Source organism: Salvelinus sp. IW2-2015, linkage group LG32 (genome assembly GCF_002910315.2).
Source record: "Salvelinus sp. IW2-2015 linkage group LG32, ASM291031v2, whole genome shotgun sequence".
Classification (NCBI taxonomy): Eukaryota; Metazoa; Chordata; class Actinopteri; order Salmoniformes; family Salmonidae; genus Salvelinus; species Salvelinus sp. IW2-2015.
This window is the reverse complement of record NC_036871.1, coordinates 19,327,051-19,350,184: the sequence shown is the minus strand read 5'-3', so window position 1 is coordinate 19,350,184 and position 23,134 is coordinate 19,327,051. Positions and strand designations below refer to the sequence as shown.

Below are 23,134 nucleotides of genomic sequence, written 5' to 3'. Positions count from 1 at the left end.
CTGTTGTTGAACTGCAGTTGCCTCAGAACACCTCATTCTCTGATTACACTAGCACACTACTGTATGCCTGGGAGCTGGGAATCTGGAAAACTCAACATGCACATTTGCATGCACTCTTCAAACGCTGATCCGTCAAAGTAACAGTAGGCTTTTGTCTGACAAGATTTGACTTTTCTGATGTATTGCTTAAAGAGGGAGATGTACACTATCTCCCTTCAGAAACTAGGGACTTCATCAGTATGAATTCAGTTTGCCGGGAGTCACAACAAATTTGTAACACATAAATTTGACTAAAGCGTTGGGAGAAGCATTTCTCTTTCATTAGCCACGCTGTCCCTTCAGGCTTACAGAGCTCGGTCTATCCTCTCCTCTGCTTCCCCAACCCTCAGCCTTCCAACTCCCCACTCTCCCTCTATCTCGCTCTCCTCTTTTCTCATCTCCCTTTCCTTCCCTCTACATAGCATTATCACCTCCTCCTCCCTTTCCTCTGTTCTCAGCTCAGCCAATCAAGGGCCAGGAGGCGTGGCAACAAGAATCAGTCTGGCAGAGCTTGTTGAAAAGAAAGAGATGCTTTCCGACTCAGAGCAGCAGCACTCCTCAGTCTAGGGCTCAACCGATGTGCTGGTCTTGACAGTGAGTGATGACTGTGGCAGGGGCAGCTGAGGCTTAGCTGTGTGGCTCACAGAAAAAGGTGCAAATTGGATGTCTCTGCTTTGGTAGCAGGTGCAGGCTCTTTATTGAAGGGAGAGTTGCCTAAAAGGGAAGAGTGATATTTTGTGTGGATTTTATTCTGCTTCTGCTGACTGCTCCACCATATCTTATCATTATGACCTGGAGGACTGGGGGACACTGGCACCTTTGACTTTTTTCTCTTTCTGAAATCCCTTCAAGATATATGCTTAGTTTTGAATGAAGTTTTGTTTGTTTTTGACTATTATCTCAAGCTGAATATACACTGTAGTGTTGTGGACTTTACATTATCATAGGGGCACCTTTGGACCCCAACTTGCAACCAACGTTTACTGACTTGGCTATAGAAGTGAGAGGACAATGCCTGGATTATCCTATAATAAGTGACTCTGTAACTTGCCAGTGGGAAGCTGCAAGTGAAATAGGGACTGGAGGCTGTCAGTTGGCTGCTGGCTGCATTCCACCAGTTTGGCTGAAGACTGTAAGGGTCCTGACAACCTTCACTAGCTGGTAGGATACACGCACACCGAGAGAAACAGCAGGATCGCACTTCACATTCTGGGTGAGATATATGCTATTGCTTGCCTTGCTGCTATAATAAGGAGTACTGTGTATTAGAGTGCCTGAGTATTGACATTACAATTTGCACAGTGACCCGGCATGTACCTCTATGTATTGTCGCGTATTGTTTATAATGTTGGGTTGAGTTAGTAGTCTGATTGTGTTTTCATCCAAAGAGGTTGTACATTCATGATCAACCTGTCATTTTTAAACTTCAGATGTTCGCTTAGTTTACTCTTAAATTATCTTCTTAAATTATTACTGTGGTGTTATGATGCTGAATTATTGGCTTGTTTAATTTGTATCCCGTTTTTTGTTTGTCATTTTAACTGTTCTTATTTAATGGGGTTTCCCTTGTAGACTGTGATACAGGATGACTTTTGATGTGTATAGGCAACTATAGGATTTGTGAATATGATGTTTTATACATGCTCCTCAGTGAATTTGCATTCAGTTCGTAAGCATCTCTAACTAGGCTTACTCAGTCCAGAGCTCACACTGCCTGAGCCCTAGGGTACAGTACATTGGAGCTTGAGCAGAGGAGGGGGGAGGGGGGGATTCAAGACATCACTGCAACATCATTGGAGGTGTCATTAAAACTTGAGATGCTGGCCAGTGCTTTACACTTCCTGGCCAAGTGAAACATTTTCAGCAAGTCATACATTTTTTTTTACTAAAAAGCTTGAGAGATTTAACAAAACCACCCCACAGCCTTTGTTGTTCACTGCATGGGTTTGCCTCCTCACTGTGTGAGACTTCTGCATGGGCATGGTGGAAGGAAAGGATGAGGCAGTGTGTAGGACAGTGCTTCCTCCTAGTTATGGCCATGTGTCTCGATAAAAGGCCACAGGCAGCACTACCAGAGTAGCAGGGAAGAAGTGGGCACTAGTATGCGCAATCAGTCTATTGTTTCACATATGTTCATGAATCCTCTTTTCACAATGTGATTTTGGCAGACTAGAATCATGCTGACATTTCAATCGGAGGAGGGGGTATTTAATGCCATTTTCCACCAAATATGAAGCAGCTTCCTTTTTATCTAATCCGTTGAGGAAAATGTGTAAGCTGCTTCAGTGTATTTTGTAAGACTAAGCTGTTGGTTCTGGGCAATTCGTATTTGAGGAGTGGATTCCTGGTGTTTGTTATAAGTATCTGTAAACAGTGATGAATACGTCTGTCTCCCTTGACTTTTACTTTTCACAAAGAAAGAGGTGGGAGATAGAGAACATAAATATACTGTGATAAGATTCCATGTTTCTTTACTACAATGTGTCTCTGAGGGAGGTTGTGTCTCTGAGGGAGGTTGTGTCTCTGAGGGAGGTTGTGTCTCTGAGGGAGGTTGTGTCTCTGAGGGAGGTTGTGTNTGTCTCTGAGGGAGGTTGTGTCTCTGAGGGAGGTTGTGTCTCTGAGGGAGGTTGTGTCTCTGAGGGAGATTGTGTCTCTGAGGGAGGTTGTGTCTGTTTTGTCCTCTATTTCCATCCTTCTTTTATTGGACATCAAATCAACATACATAGAAGGGGTTTGCTCCATCCAGTAAGCAGCAACAACTAGTCAGCTTCTTTAAATTCCTTGTGGAGAGAGAGACTTGCTCACATCCCTCATTCTTCCAACAGTTGGGAAGGGAGAGGCAGGTTCCAGACATTTCTACTCCTATTTCTCACCTACAGAGGGAGCAGAGTACAACACATCATTTTAGATGATCTGCCTCCAGCAGTAAGCTATTCTTGAGCTCACCATTTTTTTTATATGCAGTCTGAGGCATGTTTAATGCATGGTTGAACAATCTTAGAGACTTTTAGAGCAGGATGTGTGCAATGTTTATAAGTAAAAGTATTGATTTCATTATTGAACATCATCACAGGATAGATTAATTTGACTTGACATCCAAACCATCCATTGATTTTCACTGTTACTGTCAGGGGATATTTAATCCCCTAAACCGTACAGGTTATAATGCAGAAATCTTGACCCAGTTGATTGTTCTTTTACTTGAAGCACTTTGGTGAACCATAAAGCAAGTTATCTAACTACAGTTCTGTATGTGATTAGATGGGATAACATGACATGTAGTAATAGTGTGGATGTGCGTGAGCTTGCAGGTTTTGAAAGTGTATCCTAGTGCTCCAAAATGTACAGTATGAACATTTAATCAGTAGTCAGGCTTAGTACAGTACATGCAGAGTAGCCTAGCACAGCTGTATTTACAGTTAAGCACGCTAATTTATTCGCTCTATCTTTATTTTGTTCAACGTACTCATGCATGCAGTGTAGAAAGCATGAATGTCAATCTGACTTCAGAACCGAGGACTCTAGAGTAGAATATATAGGATTTTTTTCCCAAAGAGAAAAAAAGTTTGCAGTGAAAGAAAGAAAGAATCTCATGTGTATTTGAATCATTTGAGTGTGAAAATGGTCGACAGGCTTTTGATCTCGATCAATCAATGTTGGTTAATTATTAAAGCACTCAAGACAAAAAAATGCCAGGCTGAAATTTGAAACTTGAAAAATGTTTAATTTTTTTTTATCCAAACAAGGTTGAAACTAAGGACAGTTTTGGGGGGATGAATTGGAAAAGGACATGAATCAGCAGTCCATAACACAGGCTACTTATAAAGGATCCCTTTGTAATTGGGCCGACAACTTGGATTTGTCTGTGTTAAAAAGTCTGTTGGAACATAAACCCAATGGTTGACCATTTCATAGGTGAGGCTCCTCAATAGAGCCCCCGACTGCATCCAAATGGCACCCTATTCCCTACAACATAGTGCACTACTTTCGACCACAGCCCTATGGACCCTGGTCGAAATCAGTGCACCATGTAGAGAATAAGGTGCCATTTGAGACGCAGCCATTGAGACATGACAGAAGGCTGGAATAATAGCACAATATGCTATATATACATAGCATGTTTCAGGGTCACTGAAGAGACTAAGCACCTTAGCCCCATGATAAGAATAGCCAGTCGAGGTGACTGTACTGTATAAAGGCTAACACTGAGCAAGGCCTTGAAGTCAAGTTACAGTATGGTTCATCCATTTACTCACGGAACTCCTCTCTGAATTCATATTTATATTCTTATACTGGGTGCACTCATTAAACACACTTCAGGAGTCAACAATCTGGTTTAAAAGAGGGGAAATTCCAGCCCAGAGGAATTTTCATGCATGTGGAAAAGGGTAGTACCAATAATAGCTAAATTAGATACAGTGTGATAACAAAGGACATGAACTTGTGTCTAAATTATGTAATAAAGCAGTACATTATGGGAGATGATGTGGAAGACCTTTGATCGTGTGAGGGTGGTAGTCCTCCATCCTTTAGTCAAACCCCTTGTTTTGCAAGGTTTTCTCTTCTTATTATGAATTACAAAATAGAAAGGAAAAGTTTTCAATGTTACTGAAAACCAGCAGTAACATTTTCACAGTACATTAACCAATTTTTTTTCTCACAAATACAGTAGTTGTGGTATGATGTGTAGATCTAAGCACAGTGGATGTGGATCCTACACTTTAAACCCCAAGACATTTTTAACTCAAATACTTCTAGTTGAACGCAAAGACAATGGAAGCCATTATTACTTAAAATGTATATGTGGTACTGACTCAAAACTAATGAGAAATCACATCAACTCTATTTAAACAAAATTTATGATCACAAATTAACTTTTTTCCCAGCATGCTTTACTGCAGGTAGATTTTTTWAAATTGTTTTTATATGTTTTTGCATGTACATTGAGTGATTGATTGATTAATCTTATGCTACACAAAGATACATAACTTACATTTTTCTAAACTAATCCAATCATTTAATTAGATTTTTGCACCTGTTACTGAACTGGTTGTTCTAGTTTAAATTACATAAGTAGTGTCCTCACACTGTTCCTAACCCTTGCTGTTATTATGAATTCAGGTTGTGGGTGAATAAAAATGTAAACTGTTGGATATCTTAACTCTGTCTGGATTCCAATAGGAATTACAAATGATTTTGCAAGCCAGCATCATGTTTTTTTAACCTTTATTTAACCAGGCAAGTAAGTTAAGAACAAATTCTTATTTACAATGATAGCCTACCCCAGTCAAACCTGGACGACACTGGGCCAATTGTGCCCTGCGGGACTCTAAATCACAGCCGGATGTGATACAGCCTGGAATCAAACCAGGGACTGTAGTGACAGTGCCTTAGATGCAGTGCCTTAGACCGCTGAGAGCCCTCGGGAGCCCTCTTGCAGGTAGGGTTGCAAAATTCAGGTAAGTTTCCCAGGTTTTCCTGGAATCCTGGATGGAAGATTCCTGGAAATCCTTCAACCATGATTTTCTGAAAATCTGGGAATTTGGGGAAAGTTACTGGAATTATGCAACCCTACTTGCAGGCCTGATGTGGCCTGTAAACCATGAGTTTCAGGTCACTGTGTTAGGGTAAAGCAAGGCCTCAAAACAAAGCCTTGAGGTATGAGATATGTAATGTATTGTGATTAAGAGTTTAATTATAATGATAACATTCAAACCTACAAACTCAATTGGTGAAGGCCACAGGACTGAGAATGAAATAATTCAGCAACCATGTCTCTGTCACTAACAAATAGTCATGGGTGGTAACTGTACAATTCACTCAAAGGCAAGTCACACTGGGAAATTATATTGGAGGCATGGCTTAGTGGGGGCATTACTCAAAATTGATCCCCTTGGGTCACAGTGACTATCGGTTTGAGTAATGACTACAAAACCTATTTAAGTAACTGTACTCAGATATATTAAGTACAACGGGTTTCGAATAATGACAGCACATTGGGGTTTACAGTGTAGTTTTAGTGGGTCCTAGTAGAACCTCTGCTGTTAGAGGAAAGACAAGATGTCTACTGTAAACAGAAAACATTGCTGATAGAGATAGTGTCTTCCTGAAAAAAACGGTTTAACTACCACCGATAAAAAAAATTGTCAGCCTTTAATGTTTAATGGTGAGGTTCCCCATGAAATCAATTATCAAAACATGGAAACTCCACATTATCCCTGGTGAAAAGGGATTTATTGAAGTCAAGGATCAAAGGAGACCAGGCAGCAACCAGGTTTGCATCCCAAATTTATTTTACCTTTATTTAACTAGGCAAGTCAGTTAAGAACATAATTCTTATTTTCAATGACAGCCTAGGAACAGTGGGTTAACTGCCTTGTTCAGGGGCAGAACCTTCGATCCAGCAACCTTTCGGTTACTGGCCCATCACTCTAATCACTAGGCTCCCTGCCGGTCCTTGTCAAAAGTAGTGCACTATATAGGGAATATGATGTCATTTGGGGCGTAGCCTTAGGCGGCAAACGGGATACAGTTGATTCATGCTGCAGCTGGGCACAGGTGGAAGTTCCACCAATCAGCCCCAACAGCAGGATTCTTTCACTGCATTTTAATTGAGCGCTGACAGGAGGCCAGCCATCAGAGACCACAAGCTGTAAGCCTTTACACTTGGTTGCAGGGTCTGCTGGCACACAGATTAAACGTTTGCCCTCTGTGCCCCAACCCCCCCAAAAAAGGAATGACTTGATATTGATTGTCCAAGCCAGTGAGGAGGATCTGTCCCAAGCAGAATTAAATGTATTTAGTTACGATTTCCATGATATAATAATGAAGAACTGTGTAAGTAACTCTGAGTAAATGCTTGAAAGTATGTGGACCAGAATGCTAGGTCCAAAAATGAATCTTCATCGTTTGACCTATCCAGCATGTGGTTATTGTGTTCTTCTTTCCATAAGTGCAGTCATTTTCCCCATTGCAGTTTGAAGCAGGGGACAGGCCATTGTCATCCATTATCACATGCAATATGACTGAGTGAGAGTCTGGAGAATTGTGCTGCCCTGCTCTAGGTATTAGGAATTGGAAGAGTACTACATCAACCCTCTGTGCTCCATTGGTCTCCACACATCAAGATGGATAGCTGTTGTTAGCCAAGCCACTGGCATTTCACTTGGGTCCAATGATAGTACACCAGAAGGGAAAAGATGCCACTCATACATAATGTTCCCTTATAGAGTAGAGAAGTGGCTCTCGTCGGTCAACCAGTAACACTTGGCAGCTTTGGAAATCTCCCATCAGGAATATTATTTAGCCAACACTTTCCCTTTTTAATCTCTAGCGGCAGTTGGTGTGAAAATGATGCAGCATGGATGGTTTTCACTATCTCCCTGATCCATTGGTACCAAGGGAAGGTTTGATTAGGATTTGCATGCTCTTGGAAAATTGGGGAGTTGAAATAAGATGCCGTGTTGTGTATTATAGACCTCGTGAGGCACTGTGTCACTGATGACACAGTTTTTAGCGAATTATAATGGGTGAGAGAACACATTATACACAATTAGATGTATATATTATTTTATAACTGTTTTTCCGTGCCAAGAAACCTCTTTGATTGGGCACACGTTCTTCTTACACCTGTCTCAAAGAATTCATATTTACTGCCTCTTAATTCCATAAAGGCCTGTATACTGTATAGACCTGTTTTACTGAAAAGCGGTCCACAGTATGTTTGGATGGGTAATACTGCTGACTGTACTATCATGTGTGTTGTGGACACACTTCTCGCAACAGGCTGGATGTCTGCAGATCTAGCTGTATATTACTGTTTATTTTATTATTCCTATTGCTTCCTGACTTCATGACATAAGATAATTGAAATATGTGGATTGATTTATGCATTTAGTCATGGTTGTGGCTTATGCATCATGGTGAGACAACTTTCAATTTACAATTGCTCTTGGGCTGCCAGAGAGGTGAACTAAAGTTTTAAGATTACTTCCTGTAGATAGCTTTTTCAGTACACTTTGACAATTTTCGCATTAACAATAGCTGAAATGGAATTGTACAGTCATCAATTTATTTAATATAGGGATAAGACAAACATAAAAATATATCTCACAGTTTTAGATAAGCCCTGCACCACAAAGTTAACAAAATCCTGGATTGAACATTAAAATGTGTTACGCCTCCAGAACATGAGGTGAGGAAGATCTTTGGAGGATATACCTTTGGACTTTGTTTTCATGAATTATACATTGTGCAGGGAGAGACCAGTAGATATGCTCTTGCTCTTCCTTTCACTTCTTGATGCTGACTGCTATTTCCAGTCCTTAGACTTGGCTTCACTATTGGATTAGCGAGATTGTCATCACTGTCACTTGCTTATCTATTTCTTCCCTCTTGAATCAAAGCTTAGCCAGACGTGTGATGCTCTCAAGCAGAGCCAGCCCCAGGCATAAGCGACATAAGCGCAATGGCGTAAATTCATAGATGCCAAGTGAAGCCAGGCTTCACCCAAAAAATTGACCATGAAAAAAATAAGAAAGCATCCGAGCGAGCGAGACAGAGCGAGCGAGACAGAGCGAGCGAGACAGAGCRAGCGAGACAGAGACAGAGCGAGCGAGACAGAGCGAGCGAGCGAGACAGAGCGAGCGAGCGAGACAGAGCGAGCTCAACTGTGAATAGTCTTGCACACCAAAAAACAGTTTATACGGAAACCAGCTTGAATTTTGGCATCACTCCTATCAAATCGCATTGAGAGCATACGTCATTGACAGAAACACATTGAATTGTTGCATCTCGTGGTGTAGCTAAAATTGTCCCTTTCCTAAATTAGCCATGGATGGAGATAAAGATTTGGATTTGTTGTTTTATTTAATTCTCCATACTGGCCAATGATTATAACAACGATTCTGATCCAAACGTTAATTTATACATTGTTGTGCCCCTAGCCTGAGATGGAAGTTCAATATGTAGCTAGATGTAGAAGGCTAATGTTAACTTGCTAACGTTGCCCATGAATGGAAGTTAGACTAGCGAGCAAGCACTTCAGCCAGGTAGCCTAGTACAACAAAAAATAAAAGCGTGTACTGTCTGATTTCGTCAACATGAAAGAGAGGAGGATGGCATTGCTGTACAAGTAGGGTGAGTCAACATATTTTTCTTCTTGCAGGAACTCACACACGTGCACACAGAAATCAGAACCAAGGACAGCTACATCGTATTTAGCTTACGTTGATTGGAATATTAGACTAAGCAGAGGTGATTTGATCATGTTGAAGTGTTGAAGTTGAAATGGTGCTGGAACATTGGATGTAGCTACTGTTTTCTTTGCGAATTGCGGTAATTCTCTGTGGTTCTAAATCAATAGTTGTTTAGTGATCCAAAAATGTTAGAAACATTAACTTGCTTGACCATGCTGTAGGCCATGTAACTGTCTGTTACATGCAACATGCTGTTTAATTATTATTTGTGTAACACTTTTTTGGTTACTACATGATTCCATGTGTTATTTCATAGTTTTGATGTCTTCACTATTCTACAATGTAGAAAATAGTAAAAATAAAGAAAAACTCTTGAATGAGTACTTGTGTCCAAACTTTTGACTGGTACTGTAGGTGTGGGGGGCTTGGCTTCCCAAAAGATTTTACCCATGCAACGTGACTGCATAAGCAGTCGCTTACCAGATTGCTAGGGGTCTATCCAATGGTAAAACATTGACAACTAATCAAACCTCGTTCTATTGAAGCATTCTTGGTTCTAGGTGCGCAAGGCTGCTCGGAAAGGAGAGAAGGCAGAGCTCACGGTAAGATTGCCTGAATAACTGGCAAACAGCGCATGAGAAGGCTATATTGTCAGGCTATATTGGCCTATCTGTTAACATCCATGCATCCTGATAAAATACACACTATGACTGGCCTGCTAATGTGCCTAATAGCCTTTTCGTGGAGAGAAGCAGGTTTTCTCTTGCTAATTGCTAATTGCTGAATGTAAAATAGGCCTAGGCCAAATTAACTGTCAGGGAAAATTAGAGAGAGAGTACGTTGGTGTGATCACGTTGGCCAGTGATGATACGATTGTTGCACTGATGCATTGCAAACGGTTGCACAGGACAGACAGAGAGATGAGCACAGCGAAAAAGAAAGATCAAAACAAATTGATAATCAATCGAAAAATGGAAATCACTTGCAAACTATGTGAGCAACAAGTCAAGCAATGACATGATATAAAAGATACGCAGCCTAAGCAGCGTTTGTACTTGAATTGCTACATTTAAAATATGAGTTTCTATATTCTTTTTCATTACATGTAGGCTACATTCAAGTATTATTTGCAGTTGTCACTATGACAATGAACACACCCTGAGGCACTGAATGGTATATGTTACCACCTCATTAATAGGCCTACAGTGTGCAGTTGGATGCATTGATCAGTTGATTGACAGGTGTACTGCAGAACAATAAACGTTCTGCTGGTGTGGATGCTCGCCAACGTTTATAGTTTAGTATCATTTATCGTTATAGTTATTGTCCTTGGTATGTATGGCCCTTAAGAATAGTAGAATACACCAGGTGCAATTTTGAAATGTGGTTGTGCATCAGCAGTTTTCTCTTGTTATGACAGTCACTCAATTAGCTGACAATTAGCCATGCCAATTTCTTGATTGGTAGTTAGCCTAGTCAGTTATCTAAACTTGTAGTAATCATGGCCAAATACAGACTGGGCATGCAGAGCACGTTCCCAAGGACCCTGACTTCCAGGGTGCCACCATTAAATTTGTTACAAAATTTATCTCGGCCCCCTGGTCAAAATGTGTAGAATGGCAGGAAATTAACTTTCAATTTTTTATGTATCTCACCACTGTCAAGAGGGGGGCCGACAACCAAATCTCGCTTAGGGCCCCCAAAAAGATGGCCCTGCTCTCAAGATTAACAGTAGGCAGCTATAGAAATCCTTGACCCATTAGATGTCCTTCGTCTGAGCTGTCTGTGCTGCTCCTTTGCCATACAGAAAATCTTGCCTATCTCAAGCCTTTAGAAGGATTTCGCTACCAGATGGTGAAGCATTTGTTCAAACTTTACATATTTCTTATATAAATAAAATCAAAGGTTGTGTACACTCACTTTCGCTTGACAGACATTCATGTACTCACAGAATACTTGATATCCATTGCCCTCATTCTGCCCATTCAAACTTATTGCGTTACTTGTCAATCATGCAAATTCATGGTTCCGGTTCCCTCGTCGTTTCTGACATTCCTAAAAGTCCACATAAGATTTATTCAGCCTTTTTACATGCCAATGATAGCAAGTGACACACCGGGAAAAAAGTTTCCCTCTGAGAGATGGAGCAGTGAGGTGACAGAGCGATTTTATGTCTAAATATAGGATCCCTGTCTTTGCACATATTTCATTCAGACAGCCCAGGGCCCGGTTTCCCAAAAGTATCTTAAGGCTATGTTCATCGTTAGAACCTTAAGAGCTTCATTAAATCTCCGAGCTGTTTCCCAAAACCATCGTTCTTAATAAACATTGCACTTGAAAACACTTGAAATCGAATGCTTCATCCACATTAACCATAAGCACTCCATTAAGTTGCGCCGGATGTCATTCAATTGAATGGGGACCCTCCACAATAGAGTGGAATCGCAACGCCCCCTTGCGGTTGATGGCTCTGTTGCGAGACCGGATGCCGCATACTTGAATTTTTCCAAACTCAGTGTATTCTTCAGTCTGGCCCAATCAGGTATAATAAGAACTGGAGACTGCGTCCAAGATGTCCGACCGTTGTTTTCAAGGTAATCTACTCATGTTCGCAGACACCGTTTCATGGACAGTCTATCTACACTGAGTGCATAAAACATTATGACCTGCTCTTTCCATGACATAGTCTGACCAGGTGAATCCAGGTGAAAGCTTTGATCCCTTATTGATGTAACTTCTTAAATCCACTTCAACAAGTGTAGATGAAGGGGAGGAGAATGGTATTGAGACATTTGAGACATGGATTGTGTATGTGTGCCATTCAGAGGATGAATGGCAAGACAAAATATTTAAGTGCCTTTGAACGGGGTATGATAGTAGGTGCAAGGGGCACCGGTTTGAGTGTGTCAAGAACTGCAACTCTGCTGTGTTTTTCACGCTCAACCGTTTCCCATGTGTATCAAGAATGGTCCACCACCCAAAGGACATCCAGACAACTTGACACAACTGTGGAAAGCATTGGAGTCAACACAGGGCCAGAATCCATGTGGAACACTTTCGAAATGATGTAGTCCATGCCCCGATGAATTGAGGCTGGTCTGAGGACAAAAGGGAGTGCAACTCAATATTAGGAAGGTGTTCCTAATGTTTTGTACACTCAGTGTATATCTGGGTTGCATCCGGTTTATACGGATTTTATTGCCATTTTAGCTAACCATAACTATTTTCCTAACTTTAACCTAATTATCCTAACCTTCTACATACCTAACCTGCTTCCTAAGCTCTCCTAACCTGCTACAAAAAGTCAAACCTGACGTTAACTTGACAAAAGATGGATCCCTTCTAGCCATGACCCTTGGTCCAGCCAGAGTCTGTCGAAGAACAGGAAGTTAGTAAACCACAAAAGTAGATTATTGTTGCCTCCCGTTTTAGTTTATTGTGATTGAAATGCCGTTTTTTTTAATTACAATTATTAGGTGGAGGTCGCTAGCTACTGTATAGTTCTGCTCTGTAAGATAGCTTGACTTGCTAGAAAGTTATAGAAACAAGTTGAGGGAAAAGTAAATAAACAAAACATGTTTTATTATCAACTGAAACAATGTGTTTCTCCTGTCTTGATAGATAAGGTCATATTTCGCAATCTCCCAAAATAAATGCRATCTCTGACAAGAGACTAGGCTCTCCTCCATATTGTCTTGCATTGTGAAACCCTATCCTATGCTCTCCKTCCAGTAGTGGAACATAATGAAATAACGGCATAATGAAATACTGTACGTCACGATGTAAACGGGGCATAAGCCTGCCTCAGACGAGCTAAGTGCATCATTAGATGATTTTTTGCCCTCCCACATGCTAAAAATGGTTGATCTCTCTATGACCACGATAACTTCAGAACAAAGTTGTTTACAAATACAAAGTAACCAATGTCTTTGCAATTGAAACAAACAAGCGAAGTATAAAAATACGCTTCAAATGAAAACCGAGATGACTGCATTAAAAAATAAACAGTAAGCTATAGACCTATTTCAATCATATTGAAATACATTTCATGTTCAATCATTTGAGTTCTATTTTGCTACTTGTAGGCTACTGTCTAATTTGTCTCAACATATTTCATGATGTGTAACCTAACATGTGCGCAATAATGTGGCAAATTGGTGATTTTGTGCATCCTTATTGGGTAAGCATTTGAATAAGCCGCCTCAATATTTGCAGTCGTAGGAACTGATCCGTCATCAGTACTGTGAAATAATTACAATGTTAAGGAAAGATTTGAATGGAGAAAACTTTTTTGAAAATCCTATCAGTATCGACACATCCTCCAATGACTCACTTAGCGACAGTTCTCCCAGCATGGTGTTTTGGGAAAAGCATGTTACACATCTTCGGCCATTGTAGGAAAGATGCATTGTTAAAACACTGGTAAGACTAAGTTCCATCGTTATTGGGAAAGGGAAGTGGTCTATGTGAGAATTGACTCATCCTGTTGGAGTCTGTAGTTTCTTTCATCTCAGGGGTTCAAAAGGCTTTGTGCCTTTTTTTCACATCTTTACTATTCCTTCTGTGCAGTGGTTCGCTAAATGACTCATGTTTCCTCTCTCGCAATACCTACAGGCGTAAATCAGCCACAGCAGGATTAAGCTGAATGTGAGCACGATTAAATAGCTTTGGCAACTGTCTTCCCATACAAGGCCTCTGTTTAGCCTCTGTTTGGGCTAAATCCGGTACTGTCTTGGTATTTTGCTCTCCCATTTAAAAGAAGTGAAGGGGTGTAAGTCAACAACTGGCAAACTTGCTTATGGGCAGGGCAGAGATGAGTCAATTAAGTAGTTGGTTCGGTTCAGTAATATTTCTATAATCTTTAATTCTGTCTCCGGAAAAAATCACTAATTAAAATCAAACGGACATATTTCTGAACCGTATATGCATTTTGTAAGCACTAACATCCAATGAGCTGTACAACAATTTAAAGAGGACAAGCCCTCATATAGCCTCATAGTCATAGCGTTGAATGAGAAAATATCATTTTGAGCTGGGCAGAAGAATAAAAGCACTGTAACATAAAATCACCAAACATGATTGAATGTGTAGATGAACCACCGTGTTGTTGTGAGATTTGAAATACTCATGAATGCTGAAAGGTCAAACCATTGTATGCAATTAGTCCGGATAGAAAGGTCATTGAGATACTTAGTTTCTGATAAGGCTGGGACCATAATGGCTTCTTGTTTCTCTTATTATCGAAGGTAATAATACAGACTGCCAGCCCTTTTGTTCTTGCTCCAGTGGAAAGACACACTCTGTAATCACTCTTTGTGCATTTCCAGAGAGGAGGGTATAAGACAGGTTAAGTATGTTAATGAATGGGAGGACGCGCTGTGAATTATGATTTGTCTGTCTCTGTCTCAGCTGTGGGATGAGAAATTGTTCATTTGATCGCTGTTTAATGAAAGGAGATTGCAAAACAATAGTCTCACTGACAAACAAGTTTGGGTCAGAGACATTTGTAGTGTCTCCAATGATAAACAAGGATATCAATCCAATGTTTACCTTTCTTCTATTAGTTATGTCACTTCCCTGCCCTTATTAACTTCCTCTCTGTCTGTTTGGGTGACAGTGGTGTCAGTGGTAGGAGAGGCTGAAGGACTATGTAACAGGCAGCAACAAACAGGGAGGGGTTCTTGTCTAACATCAGGGAGCCAACATCAACGTCAAGGCATTGGATGCGTGTAATGTCTTTAGCTCAATGAGTTCAAACCCTGGTTGGCAACTTCTATATCCCGCAAGGGCAATCCCTGCAGAATCTGTGAAGGACATGCTGCTATTTGTAATCATCATCTGTGGATTAAGTTGCATGTTAAATTGATGACTGCCCTATACCTGCTATTGACTCAGAGTGACCTACATAATAAGTGGAAAGGTGAAGCAAAACCAAGACTAAATGCCAATACATCTTTACTACACACATGCACTACACTACACTACACACATGTATGGGTATAAACTGTATGCATTGACCCAAAACTCATTCTTACAGAGCATTACCAAATACAGTACATCATATCTGCAGTCTCACTCTTGCAAACTGTAACAGAGTCTAAAGCAGGAGTTTATTCATTAGCACAAACTGGTTCAAATTGCAGCCAAACATTTTGCAATGGAAAAAAATTAGGTAAGTCGCTCCCTGTTTCGGCCCGTATGCTTCTTTTTGGGGTCTAGTGAATACACACCAAGAAAACACATAAGCCAATTTATTTTATCCAAAAGAGCCTTAACTGGACAAGGCAGTAGCCAGCCATGCATCCATAGTCCTTTAGTTACTGTATGTCGTATAGGGCTGTGGCTCGTGTTCTGTGAGGGAGATGGATGCAGTGTTCCAGTATTGAGGTATAGACTTCTCCCTAGCCCCAGGGAACACTGTCAGTAGAGGATCTTCCTCATTGCCCCTCCCGGTCAATTCCTTCACTTGCTACTACTACTGCTGAACATGCTCTTTCACCTTGCATAATTAAAGACCCTCACTTCAATCCCCATTAAGGCGTATACAATTAATTAAAGAGTGTTCCTGAAGGAACTCCAACAGCAATTTAGCCAGGGAGGGAGGGGTCTAGTTCTCATGGTGGCTGGTTGTAATCATGTTCAATTAATAAATCAAAAGGACTTGGCTAATTCTTAAAAGTGGAGTTGAGGGGCGGTGGATTAAATGAGGAAGAGAATAGCAATGCTTTTTTGTGTGTTTTTCTTTGCTACTAGTTAGCATCTGCTGTCCTTGGCTTTAAAGTAGCTCTACCCACCCTGGCATGTGTAATTTAAGAGAAGCTGTTTTCTACCCTGAGACAGACCGGCAAAAATGATGAAATGTAAGTCTGGGAGGCAGTCCACCAAGTGTGAACTGAACGTATTAAAGACATGCCAGATTGTCGCCTCAGTTTTTTGTTGATTAGAGATGAAAAACAATGCATAATACTCATGAAATACAATCCACTTTCACATGTTGGAACGTGTTTGCATAATGTGAAGTTGAATTTTCATCCACTTATGGTAATAGAAATGATCATAAATGTAGCGCTACCATTTCAGCAGACCACACAGTCTTGCTTCAGAGTGGTTGTGTGTTTTGAACGTTGCATAGAGAGATAAAGGTTAAAAGGCCTTATATTATAAAACATGTCCCGTCATGCACTGCTATATCCTAACACATCAGACGAGTTGTGTTATGTCCACAGTGTGTTGTAAAAAATAAGTTAAAATCCAAAGCTAGATGCAAAAACCTTTAAAGCAGAATCGGATAAAGACAAGTTGAGACATCTAAATACAGTACTGCACAAGCCTCATCTATTAAAGTCACTGCTGTGCCTCCCTTGGTTGAATCATCTTAAAGGCATGGCTATGCAGGTTTGGTCTGAAGATAAGTGAGGGATCACCAGATACATTCTGAACGATGCATTGATTTTAATACCGGTATGTTAATTTTGTTGCATTTAATTGAATCAAATTGAATTTGTCAATCTACTGTATTGAAGTCTTGAACTACAGATTACGCACTTTTTTTACAATGTAGCAGGAAAAAACTGTTTCATCAAATTTTGAGATGAGCTTTATGTGAGACATTATTGTAAAACGATAGTTCAACACTAAATTGCAAGTCATTAACTATTTCTATTGTGCTGTGTCAGCAAGCCACCATGGAAATGTTCCCTGGTGGCCCTGCTATATTGCAAATGCCCATCTTGACTCAACACTTATATCAACTACACACACGGTCGAGTTCTTGGCAATATATTCTACTTTGTACAGTGATGTGCGTGCTTCCATTTTTGGAATAAAATCTGCTACACTAAATGTATTACTCAGATAGAGAAGACTGTATTTGCTCTAATTTAGCTGGTAACAAAATATTTTTTGTGAAAATGTATTGGTTGTTAGTATTCACTGTGTTACATTTGACATGTATTATGGACTGCATCATTCCGCCAAAAAATAAAGGTCTCCTTTGAAGATATTCTCAAATGTGGCCTCTATCATATCTTTATCAATTTACATAGTTTTATTTGATTTCCAATAAAGTGGGAGAGGTAAAAAGATTACATTTATTAGATTGTGCAGTGAACTTGGGCAGTCCATCAGATCACAGATGCGTGCCTTTGTTTGAGTCCATTTAAAGGATGTCATTAGGCATGAGGCATATTAAGTGCACATGGCAGGACATTGCCACTTTCACTGAGGAGGGAAGTGAATGAATAGAGGCCTGAGTTGAACTTGCAAAGCTGAAAGGTCAGAAAATGCCTGTAGATACTGGGTCTTTACTTATATTGAGGCAGCAGCATTTTTGTTATCTCTTGATAAAAAAAATTCTAGACTTTACAATCCTGAAAGTTAATATCCACTGTAGGCCTGTGGGGCAGTGGTACATCGGCAATAGGAGCATGACGAATTTTGCCAATGTGTCAAATTAGACCAATGCAATTATCTTCTGGAAAGTGTTGACAGAGCTGCCATTTCAAACCAGAAAATGGAACGCTAACCTGTTCCAGTGTCTGGAACTATTTTGGTCAGACGAAGTAGGTTTGAGACACTATTGAGTCTGGCCTGTCAAAACCGAATTCAATAGCACAGTCACACAAACTGTGGAAGGAACAACATTTGGTCAATTATGGCCGGATGAATGTTGACGTGCACACAATAAGAAGTGTTGCTGCCGCGCTTATGCAATGTTGGCCCCTCGTTGAGCTTCAGGCAGAGATAGAGAGAGAGAGAGAGAGAGAGAGCGTGAGAGAAACAGAGACAGAGAGAGAGAGAGGTGTTTGTTTTTAGGTGCTGCAGTCTCCAGGGGATGGCTGGTTTGTAGAGAGAGGCACATGAGAGGAGTTGGCATGGTAGCCTTGCCGTTGGCCCTGAGGTGAGCACTGAACGCGTCGGTGGGTCGGACCTCCCCTGGGCTGGAGTCTTGGATCAGTCCTGCCCTGGCGTATTGATCTCTCACCATTATACATCTTAAAAATATTCCCTTAGAATTATAGGAGGGGCTTATTTTCATCATATACATCCAGACTAGGGTTTCCTGATGTACAGTACAATACCATTCCTTGCAAGTAAAAGCAACTGGAAAATATCAACAAACTTTGAAGTTCATATACATTTTAATCCTCCGAGCTCTGCCCACTGGCAACAAGCAGACTACCAAACAGACTACCAAAAAGGAGATCCCAGCAGACAGAGTGGGAGGAACGTCACAAACTGAAGATACACTCTGCATTTTATGAAAACAAGTGTTAGGCCAATATGATGAAATAAAAGCAAACAGATGTGTTTCTCTTTGATTATTGTTAATACAAATCACCTCTATTTTGTACGGCATTTTAACAGGGTCGTTTTGGCATACCGGAACCATCAAACATTATATTGCATGATATTACGTTTATCTTCATTAGTGTTCATTGATAGAGTGATTCATCCTGCAGAAAAAAAGGAATTTATCTAAAAACCACGACGACAAGCCCTGTTGCAGTCTGCTCATATTATTCAAGAGTGAAAAAACACACAACCACTTTAAACATCACTCAGATAAAGAAAAATTGTTGAATAACTATAGCAATTCTAATGAGCCCCAGGAAAAATGCATTCAGAGTACTGGAAAACATACTTCTACAAACTCTCATCTTCTCTAAAGCGCTGTGTTGGGAATATCTATGATGAAATACCCTGCTTCTCTGATGTGAAGATTTTTCATTTCCCTTTTTATTTAGATGCAGAAACATCCCACTGGGAAATAAATAAATAAATCTGATGACGTTGAATCAAGGTGGAAAACTGATTGGATTTCACCACACTTTTAACCTAAATCCAATGACATGGTGACATTTTTTATTTATTTCAAGATTATTTCACATTTGTTGACATCGCAACCAAACGTAAATCAAAACTAGACATTGAAATGACATCTGTTCCCTGTGTTAGATTAGACTTTTTGTAAAGGCTGTCAATGTCGTTCTCCTCCTCAGACGAGGAGGAGCATGGATCAGACCAAGATGCGGAGAGGTAAGTGTTCATGATTTAATGAAACAACAAGAAAACACTTAAACCTACAAAATAACAAACGTGACTAACCTTAAACAGTCCTGTGTGGTCCAAACACTGACACAGGAAACAAACACCCACAAAACACAGGTGAAACCCAGGCTGCCTAAGTATGACTCTCAATCAGGGACAACGATTGACAGCTGTCTCTGATTGAGAATCATACCAGGCCGAACACAAACTCCCAACATAGAAATACAAACATAGACAAACCCACCCAACTCACGCCCTGACCAACTAAAATGAATACAAAACAAAGGAAAACAGGTCAGGAACGTGACACTTTTTACATGGAGAGTTTGGCGCCTTTTATCCTCACGCAGGCTTTAATACAGGGGTCCCCAATTACATTCAGCCGTGGGCTGATCTTTCATTGAGTGGATGGTCAGAGGGCCGGAGCATACTTATAAATAATTTGTACACTGCAAATTGACAGCGAGAATCGCAAACAGATATAGTATTTGACAAACACAGAATCATTTCAAACCTTGATTCCATTGGTATACTATCGTATATGCCTCTTTATTTATGCGTGGGAGTATTTGGGAATAGACGTGTCCAACAACAAATTATTTTAATTAATTCATTAATACAATTTTTATTTTTTGCTCTGAAAACCTGGGGGGCCAAATAAAATGACCCGCGGGCTTCCTATTGGGGAACCCTGCTCTAATACTGTAGATCCTACCTGTCTATGGCTGTAGTCTCTAGCTGACGATCACGATCACTTCCCAAAGAGAAAGCACTACTCTCCCCTCTCTAAAACATGCTCGGAAGGATATGAGTCTCCTTTACTCCAGAAGTATCACGAGATATGTCTGATTAAAATTCATGACACCAACCTGACCATAAAAGTATTAGCAGGGTGTGTCCACAGGAGAGATGGAATCAGTCACTGCACATTGGCATCATCAGATGCTGTAGTTCCCTTGCTCTATGTCTGTTGGAACATCAACAGTAACACTGTCTGCAGAATTGTGAAGATGATAAGAGATGATAAGCAGATCTCTGGGCTCCATATTCTGCATGAATTCCAAGGTTGAGAATGAGATAGCAGACCAGAGACATATTTTATGTATTGCATGCTGCTCACACAGTCTACAGCAGCAGGGGTGGGTGAGCATGCAAGCTGGGGGCAGGAATTACATCAACTTCACAAACACCTCACTCTCAACTCAACAGTTTTGAAGCATGATAAACAACCATGGTAACAGAGCAAAATCAAAAATACATAAACTCTGTACTTACATGACATCAGCTTGAAAAGCAAAACAATATATATGACTATATAGTGTATCTATCCCTCACGGCGAAAATATTAGCCAAAAATATTTATATGATACAGTACAGTAGCTCTAATCTACAGTTACATCTGGCTTAAGATTGCTTCAGACTTTACAAATCAGTAAAATCATCTGGTATTGTTGAGCCATGGGCACTGATTCATGGTTATGGATTTATTGAAAAGAGGAATGCCTTAAATTATTTCTGCATTCGCTATCTCTCTAATGCACACACGACACACACAAACACGTGCACACACAAAGAAGAGCCAGCCAGGAAACACTTTCTGCTTTTGTGTTACGTTTAATTATTGGTCTTCTGTTAACCTTTCAAACCTCCCCTATGTTCCCATTCAGACTCAACAAGACTGGAGTGCAAAGTTGTGTGGAGAGTTTTACAAAGGTTCAAAAGGGGTTTTCAAGAAATGTAAGGCAATGAATTCCAGTTTTGTGAAACAAGTGGTTTGCTTTCTTCTCTGAAGTTTTCTGAGTTGGCAATCCAACTGTTATGGTGCTTGGTGCTGTGCTTTATGGACATTTATATAAAAAGTATAGAAGGTAAAAAAAAGTATTGGGCAGAAAAAGTGCAGAAGTACATTTGAGAATTATATTTGATTCAAGTAACAGCATTGAGAGAGATGGCACGGTAAGTTAAACAGCCAAGATCATTTTCTCCTTACAGTTGAATGTCACCAAATAATAATTATAGACAAAGTACTGTAGTTTGGGGATTTTCATACCTAGCTAGTGTACTACTGTACCTCTGTTGTCTCCATTTCTATAGGAAATATAATTGCTGAACATTATGCATTAATACGGGCATGAACTTTTTTGTATTCCTCGGCCACCCTGAGTATTATAATGAATGCCTCCGTAATATAATTACAGTTTCAGTTGCTATGGCTACATGAAAATGCTAACAAATGGTGTTATCGAAATCTCCAAGGTGAAAAAGATAGATCATTAAGAAGATTTTGAATCTACCTGCAGTGAGACATTTTTGAGGCCCCAGAGATGGCAGTGCATCTGCTTATGGCTGAGATAAGTTCTTAAATCTCTATTCAATGAGCTGAATGTAGTGTGTTAATGCACCACAGCTGTGTTTTAGAGGAGATGAGAAATATCAATCAAACTGTTCTGTTCGGTTTCTCCTTTGGAGAACAAGGGACTTGTACCGTGCCATCTCTCTCAATGCTCTTACTTGAATCAAATAGAACTGATGTCCCCTAAAAGGTAATGAGTTGTTGTTCAGTGATTTTCAAATGATAGGCTTAGATGTTCAAATAGCTAATAGCTTTATATAATTAATATGAATATGTAATGCAAATATCAACAGAAAAGCACAAGAGCTCCTTGTGGCTTTTCTTAAAAATAAGATCTCATCAACCCTTTAAAGCTTTGCCATCAAGCCATGGCTGTTCTGAAATGGATTCTACATAAACACTAGTGACACCTACTTCAATTGTGGCCTTGCAATTGGCCTTGATTAACTTTTACCACTGAAAGCAATTACCATGACAATGCACAGCATTGAATACGGTTCGTTACATGTTTTCGGCATAGTAACGAGATAAGGTTGACAGTTGCATCACTGAAAATGTTTCACATTGTGAAATGCATTATGATTTAATTTAGCTTTTGATTAATTATGTTTTCATGGGTTGTTTATTAAAACGTGTATCCCACCTTCATGGATATTTCCTTCAATAGATACGGTATATAATTAAAGCTTACAGAGGCAATTCGAAATGAGGCCCTGCTGTGCTCTCAATTACCAAATGTGGGTGTATTGTTCTTGGCAGGAATTCCACAAACTCCCAAGTCAGTGTGGACCTATTGGGGGATTAGTCAACAAACTAATATAGAGTTGTTGTAATATGCAGATGGACTTTTTATGGAGGCAGTGTTACCCATAGTAAGCAGCTTGGGTAATTATCTGGGCTATGTGATGTATAGGCAATTAACACTACATGGCGTTGTCTTTATGGAGAAAGGACGGCAGCTGGAAAGGTGAAGCAATAACACATCATCGATCCTTTGGTACTTTGGGATTTTCTTCAAATCAAACAGCTGGAAAATATGATGCTCCGAAAGACAGATTGGTGTTTCTTAATTATCAAGTGCTATATAAATTTTGCAGGTATTGATGGGTCCTAATTGCCCATATGGTTGTTTGTTTAACTTTGGCTCCGTTGGAGGACCCGGCTGAAGATCTAACAGTTATTAATGTGCAGGTAAGAGGTAAGCACCTGCTTTCCTGTTAGAATATGTGTGGCACCTCACTTTTAAGTGCCCTGAACAATGAGGTGTGGCTGAGAATCAGATTATTTTTTACATTCATGCTTTTTCACGCCCTCCTAATTGTTTTAGCTGATTAACTTGCTATGCTTACGCTTTTTAATTAAGGATTTTTCATTTTCAGGATTATGGCTTTTGTTTATTTATATTACATCTTGCAAAACAGTTACTTGGGGGCAAACTTGTACTGGAAGGATGAGATTTTAATAATCTTCATGGTTAGAAAGAATCTGCTCATAA

At 40.1% G+C, this 23,134-nt stretch overlaps 1 pseudogene; it reads left to right on the top strand.

Moving 5' to 3' along the window:
* The first annotated feature begins 584 nt into the window (after positions 1 to 584).
* The window catches only part of LOC111956380 (BMP/retinoic acid-inducible neural-specific protein 3-like), a 97,159-nt pseudogene continuing 74,609 nt past the window's right edge, over positions 585 to 23,134 (top strand).